Source organism: Hyaena hyaena, unplaced genomic scaffold, assembly GCF_003009895.1.
Source record: "Hyaena hyaena isolate Hyena2069 unplaced genomic scaffold, ASM300989v1 scaffold_52, whole genome shotgun sequence".
Taxonomy (NCBI): Eukaryota; Metazoa; Chordata; class Mammalia; order Carnivora; family Hyaenidae; genus Hyaena; species Hyaena hyaena.
The window spans coordinates 1085834-1093352 of NW_024080684.1; positions in this window are offsets into that span (position 1 = coordinate 1085834).

A 7519-nucleotide genomic window follows, 5' to 3' on the forward strand; every position below is an offset into this window, starting at 1 on the left:
TTCATGCCAAAGTTTTCTTAGCTTTCCTAACAATCTTTTTTTAAATATAATGTATTGTTAAATCAGCTTCCATACAACATCCAGTTTTCACATTGACAAGTGACCTCCTCAATGCCCATCACCTAGTTTTAGTAAACAACTTGATAAGCCCCTATTGGGCATCTTACATTGATCTTTATTGTGCTCTTGGCTTCATTTGGTAATTATTTGTATGAGGTTTTTGCATAGCTGTAAGTTTGGGGGCTAGTTTACTATTTTTATGCAGCCTTCCCAGTATAAATATCATGCTAACTTCCTTTAGTATGTTTTTAAATCCTAGAAAAACCTTATGATTTGGTCATTTTTATTATAAAACGCTCTTTTATCCCTAGCAAATAGCGTTTTTTTTTTTTATGGTTAAGAATTTCAGTGTAATCACTGACTCACAACTGTTTGTTGTTTTGTTTATTTTTTAAATCTTTTAATGTTTTTTTTTATTTATTTCTGAGAGAGAGAGAGAGAGAGAGAGAGACAGTATGAGCAGGGGAGGGTCAGAGAGAGAGGGAGACACAGAATCTGAAGCAGGCTCTAGGCTCTGAGCTAGCTGTCAGCACAGAGCACAATGCCGGGCTTGAACCCACGAACTGTGAGATCATGACCTGAGCCAAAGTCAGACAGACACTCGACCGACTGAGCCACCCAGGTGCCTCGTTTCATTATTGATAGTAAGCCTGGGATGATGAGACACCAGCTAGACTGAGGTCATGAAATTCAGTTTGCTTCTCTTTCCCTTCATTATGGAAAGTCTACTCCTTTCTTCTGCCTCTAACCTGGTAATACAGTGTGTGTGTGCACAGGTCATTGGCCCCTGGAGGCGTTGGGACTCACTTTCTTTGTGCTCCCAAAATTACTCCAAAGCACTTCTCAGATCCCTATTCGCTAGTAACTAGCCTTCCTTTAGTTACAGTATGACAGACCTTACCCATGAACTGGCTGGTAAGTCACTGTCATCAGCTGTGCAACTCGCCAAGCAAGGAGGTGTCTGTTATACTTCAAGCTAACTTCCTTGAAAAGGAGATTTTCCTATGCTTCACATCTGAAACCATTTAAATGGTATCGGGAAGATCAATTCCTTACATATTTTTATCGAGTTCCCTGTAATCTAGTCTAGAGCTCATGTGTTTTTGATGGTTGTGGTTACAAAAAGGGCTGAGCTGGACAAAAGTTAGATTTTTGACCACTCGCTTCTCAAATATAACAATTAGATTATTTTTCTCCCTGGGGCTGTTTAAGAAATTTATGTTTTCCTTTGAATTAATTTGCATAGTGTTGAGCGAAGTTTTCAATTAGGATTTTTTAACTTTCTCATGTAAATGTGATTATTTTCTTTTCACCATAATTTTCAAGTTTATCTGTTTCATCTTCTCCCTCCAAAAATTACAATAGTTAATATGTTTTCTAGTAAACAAACTTCTGCTAGCATTGATTTCTTTCTTCATTGGTCTTCTAAATTCTTGTATTGCAGGTTTATTCTATTCTCTTTTATTCCTTAATCATTTAGAAGTAAGTGTTTTGATGTTGGGATTGCTATCTGCAGCTCAGTGGCCTCTATATATGGTATCGTCTTCATAGAATTTCCTGACATTCTGTAATTTTAGGCTCGATTTTCTCTTTGGCCTAAGATATGCGTCCATGTTAGTTTTTCTTTAGTTGGCTTGGTTGTGTGCCTTCGGCTATTTTTTAAGCTTATTGCTTTGTTATAAATGTTGTCAACTCTTTTTTTTCTTTTTAGGAATTTGAGGTTTCTTTATGGCTAGTCCAGGTGACTTGTGATTGATTTTCCCATGATTTCTAGAAAACAAGCTATTTCCTACGGGGTGGGGTGGGGAGTGTGTGAATGTTTGCAGAGGGTTATCTTAGATCTGGGTCTGGAATTCTCTCTAGTCTAGCAAGAGAGGGGACGCAGGGTTAAAATGGGTCCTTGCTCCAGTTTTATTAGGATCAGAAGGCTTACAAGCGTGAGGGGGCATGATGGGCGTGCACAAAGAGACAATGAAACTGTGAACATTAACTCAAGGTCACGGAGGAAAGGGAGTTTTGAAGATAATGTGGTGTTAGGGGTTTGAGTCAATACAAAAACACAATTCTGGTGCTGGGCAGAAGGTTGTTTACAGCAAACCTGAGGTGCCACCTCTGTTTACCTGAACTGGCCTAGGGGACAAGAAAGACAGAGCCTGCTATCTCAGGGTCATTGAGGCACCTTTCTTTTGCTAATTAGCTCTGCTCTAGGAAACTTTGCCCTGCAGAGAGCTAAAGTCTTGTTTTCTTGGTTTGTTTTGTTTGTTTGCTTTTTGTCTTTCCTTCCTGTGAAAGTAGCTTTCTGCTATTGTACTAAATTGGAGGGCGTTTCCGCCCTGAACATCTAACCGTGTTTACCTCATTTTGATGCTTTCATCCTGAGGCTTTTCTATTCCTATATCTTTGTCCTATACTGGGGGCCTTTGCCCTGTTCACCTAATCTTGGATGCTAACATTCTGTGGCTTTACGCCTTGTTAACCCATCAGTGCCAGCTCAGGGAATTCCTAAGCTTATTCCCCACAGAGGGTCTGTCTTATGTTATTTCACATTTGATTGAAGAAAGCTCACCTAAAATCTTATCCTACAATTTTTCTCCCCTGACCTTAAAAGAAGCAGAACTGATGTTGGAGTGTGTATTCATTTCCTACAGTTACCAGAACTCCAAACTGAGTGGCTTAACATAGCAGGAATATATCGTTTCACAGTCCAGAGGCCAGAAGTCTGCAAAGAAGTTGTCAACACGGTCATGCTCCCTGGGAAAACTGTAAAAGAATCCTTCTTTGACTCCTAGTTTCCGGTGGTTTGCTGGCAAACTGTGGTGTTCGTTCCTTGACTTGTAGACCCATAACTCAATCCTTTGACTTCACATGGCATCCCCCATGTCTTCACAAAGCCACCTTCTTATAAGGACATCAGTCCTATGGTTTTAGGGGCCTGACCTCATCTTCACCAATTGCCTCTGCTACTGCTCTATTTCCAAATAAATTCACCTTCTGAGGTGCTGGAGGGTAGGGTTTCAACATGTTTTTTCAGGACACCATTCAACCTGTAACAGGGTACATCTACCTACATTCCTTATTCTGACCTGTCTCTTGTATTTTAACAATTGTTTCATTTAAAAACAATTGACATAGCTGTTCTTTGGTAAAAGTTTCCCAGTGAAGTGTTTGTCATTTTTGGGGTCCTGTTCTTTTTTTTTCTTTCTGATTATCTTTGTATAAATTCTGATCTGATTATCAGGTTGAAATATAGCTAACAATGTCATTTCTCATTTAAAAAATGCAAGTGATCTTATTATACACCAAAATGCTTCTTAAGAAGCATTTTTGTTCAATAGGGAAATGATTTTGAATTCAGTGCATAAAACCTCATCTTTACTTCAAACTTATTTTTTTTAAAGAGGTAATGTTAATTTTGCATTATTTAGGGTATATACAAATGCTGCCTTAGAAATAATGAACTCCAACATTTTAAAGTGACTTCCTAAAACCAATGTTAGGACAGAGTTCACTAACCATGATATATTGGACATTTTATTTAAAACTTGGGGATGGAAACAGAATAAACAATCACATGTAAGGACCTGGTGGGAGTTAGCTAATTCTCTAATCAAAGCAGACTGAGTGGGTCCAGAAGCTCATAGATAATTCTGTTGGACAGACCTGCTTCATTTTCTTCTCAAGTTCACCATTAACTTTGGTTTGAAAAGAACAAAAAGGCTTCAAAACATACTTACAAACATATTATTTAGTAAAGGTTAAAAGAGAGACTCACTCTTTTATATTAAGGAGTTCCAAAAATATCACTACTAGCAGTAGCCATTTGGAAGCTTCTCCAACTGGTTAAGGAAGAAATAAAGTCTCAGTTTCCCTTCTTTATCTGTTGACTTATGACATGGAGAATTAAAGAAGAAGGAAAGCCTTTACTTGCCTCTCTTGAATCCTAAGGACAGGATTTTGGTGCTAACCTTTCAATGGTAGTTCATCCCTATGCATGCCCACCACTTTTAGTAAAGGGTTAGTTATCACATGACATCAGAGTCTGGCACCCACAATTCAGGATAATCTTAAATAATAATGAGTTCAAGGAGTAGGGTACAGGAGTGGATTTCATATACTCTCAGCTGAGTTTGATTCAGCCTAGAGCCATCTTAAAATTTACATGAAGTAAATTCTTCTTTAGGGTCTTTCATTGAGTTGTGTAGTGCCTTAAAAGCCTGCTACAGAGTAAAGTATCCGCTTCATGCTCTGTTTATAGTTAAGTAGAAATGGATGGTAAGAAAATATTGGAATATTTTCATATATAAATTTAAACTACCAGAACACAGAATTTTCAACTTAACATCAATTTAATGTTCAGTCTTTATGTTATACTGTGACAGGTCTTTAAATGTTTGAACATAAACTGATTTCTGGTTAGCAGTGACTATTATTTCAGAACAGGGTATGATTAGTATTATGTGTGCCTGAAGAATGGCTTACACTTCTTTCCTGTCATCAGTTCCTATTTTAACCATAATTCATTTCTTTATAGAGTCAACTATACAAACTACACGTCATTAGGAATGTGTACTGCATTTATATTAAACCGTCTTCCTGTTAAATAGGACTGGATAGACATATGCTCAATAGTACCAAAAAAGGAGTCTAGAGTAAAAAAATATATTCAATTTTTAAAGGTGTTATACTCTGAAAACTTAGATCCCACTCCCAGCTGTTAAAATCATTCTGAAGCAAACCAGAATGAAAGTACTTTAGCACTTTACTACATTTCCATAAGAGAAAAGTTTTGGAGACTACCTAAGTTTGTAATCAATAAAAGAAAAGAAATCCACAGAATTTCATCCTTAAACCTCAGATAGACAGTGAAGTAGTATGTTGAATTGAAATTGAAGCCAGATTATTACAAGACTTTACTTAAAGCGATTATTGTATTCCTTTAAAGTTCTGCAAGCTTTCAAATCACAATTTAACAGCACGACTAAAGCTACACTAAAGACTCAAAAGCAAAGTTTTCATAAAAGGAGGAAAATGACAGCTAGAAATATAGTGGGGTTCAAAAACATCAGCGAGATAATCCTACCACTAAAAGATAGCCCTGCGTGTTAACTTAGAATGAACATAAACAAAATTTATTTAAATTATAATCTATAAACACTTAAGCCTCTAGAGTGGGTTTGGCAGTGGGAAGATTGAAAGATAATGGGTTTGGCTTGAGAAACATTCACAGACTTGCAGGACAATACCACATGGCATTCAGGTGACTTTGGGGAGACAGGAGATTGAATGACTAGTATGTGCACAGTTCCAGCAGTATTTTATATGCAACTTGAACCTTTATTACCCACAATCCTACCTCCTCTCCCACCAGGCACACAGAACGGGAAGAATCAGAAATAAGAATGGTGGCTTCATAGATTCATCTTTCAAAACAAAATCCTGGATAAAAGAAATGGGTAGTTGATACGATTTCACATGCCTATGAAGCCTGTTCCTGTCTATTATTGCACACTGGCTAGAATGAATATCAACTAAAATTTATCCCACGCAAATGTACATTTTTAACTCTGAGCTAAATAACTCAAGCTATTAATCTTAGGAAAGTAAAATGATTTAGGGAGTAAACATGTATATGTAATATCTGAGAAGGACAAAATCATTGATGGTTATTAAATGTAGCAAAAAGTAGGGGCGCCTGGGTGGCTCAGTCAGTTGAGCATCTGACTTGGGCTCAGGTCCGTGGGTTTGAGCCCTGTGTCAGGCTCTTTGCTGACAGCTCAGAGCCTGAAGCCTGTCTCAGGTTCTGTGTCTCCCTCTCTCTCTGCCCCTCCCCAGCTCGTGCTCTGTCTCTGTCTCAAAAATAAATAAACCTTTAAAAAAGGAATTAAAAATAAAAATAAATGTAGTATAAAGAGAATTCAAAGTTTTTTATTTTAATTTTATTTTCTTTGTTTTTTTTCTTTTTTTTTTTTTTTTTAAGGAAGAGAGTGTTAGTGGGGCAGGGGAAGAGAGCGAGGGAGAGGGAGAATCTTAAACAAGCTCCATAGCCAGGGTGGAGCAAAAGATCATGACCCTGAGACCATGAGCTGAGCAGAAATCAAGAGTCTGATTCTTAACCGACTGAGCTACCCAGAAGCCCCTATTATCTTTTAAAGTATTGTGTTCCAAATGGGAATACGCCTTGATTCCAGTGATAGTGTAAGACATATACTTACTACAGTAAAATGAATTGCACCATAAAAATGTAGACATTATCTAAAAAGCTCAAGTCAGCCTTAACTGACATCCACAATTCTTACTGCCAGGAATTACAATTAGGAACTTAGTATTTACCTTTCTGAATGGCTTATGCAGCATTTAAATTCTTTTTTTTTTTTTTTATTTCTAGGAGAGAGAGAGAGAGAGAGCAGGGGAGGATCAGAGAGAGAGGAAGACACAGACTCTGAAACAGGCTCCAGGCTCTGAGCTGGCAGTCAGCACAGAGCCCGACGCGGGGCCTGAACCCACGAACCGCGAGATTATGACCTAAGCGAAAGTTGGACGCTCAACCGACTAAGCCACCCAGGCGCCCCATAAATTCTTAATACATTTATTTAAAAATTGTTTTAATGTTTATTTTTGAGAGAGATAGAGTGTGAGCAGGGGAGGGACAGAGAGAGAGAGAGAGAGAGAGACAAAGAATCAGAAGCAGGCTCCAGGCTCTGAGCTATCAGCACAGAGGTGCTGCGGGGCTTGAACCTGCAAACTGTGAGATCATGACCTGAACCAAAGTCGGACACTTAACTGACTGAGCCACCCAGGTGCTCCGTGAATACATTTTTTTGTAAATATTACAAACTGCTGCACAGCATCTCTTATATGGGTATACAATTTTCCATTTTATTTTACCCTATAGAAAAGTATATAGATTACTGTTATTATTTTTTTTTGTATGCATGTATGCATGCATATCCAAACAATGCTATAGTAAACGGTCGGTCTTCTCTGTATTATTCCTTGTTACATAAGCAAATGTTTACTCAGGTTGGATAGTAAGGGCAAATACAAATTAAAATAAGAAGCTTAATTCTCCTTCATTTTCTTAGAGTGTTTACATTTGAAAACTCCTACATTCTTTCTCTGTCTCTTTGATATGTACCTAAATCTTTTTTTAAAGCTAATGAAGACCTCAAGGACATCTTTGAGAGCCTCTTTGGAATGGAATTATGAAGAGAAATAGCATGCCTATGTCCCAATTTCTGTGCCGGGGAGAAATCTCACACCAACATGCACAACTACCTCCTGCCATGAAGACACGAAAAGTTATTTTCCCGCTGGATAAAGCCAATGAGCTAATACAGAGGGTCACCCCGGTTATCAAGTGCATTTAGGATAAACTGCTTGTGACAAATGGTGCTGCCAAGTCCCCTTACCTGAGGACAAACCCTAGTTTACCTGGTTTACCATGGAACAAGCATGCAGT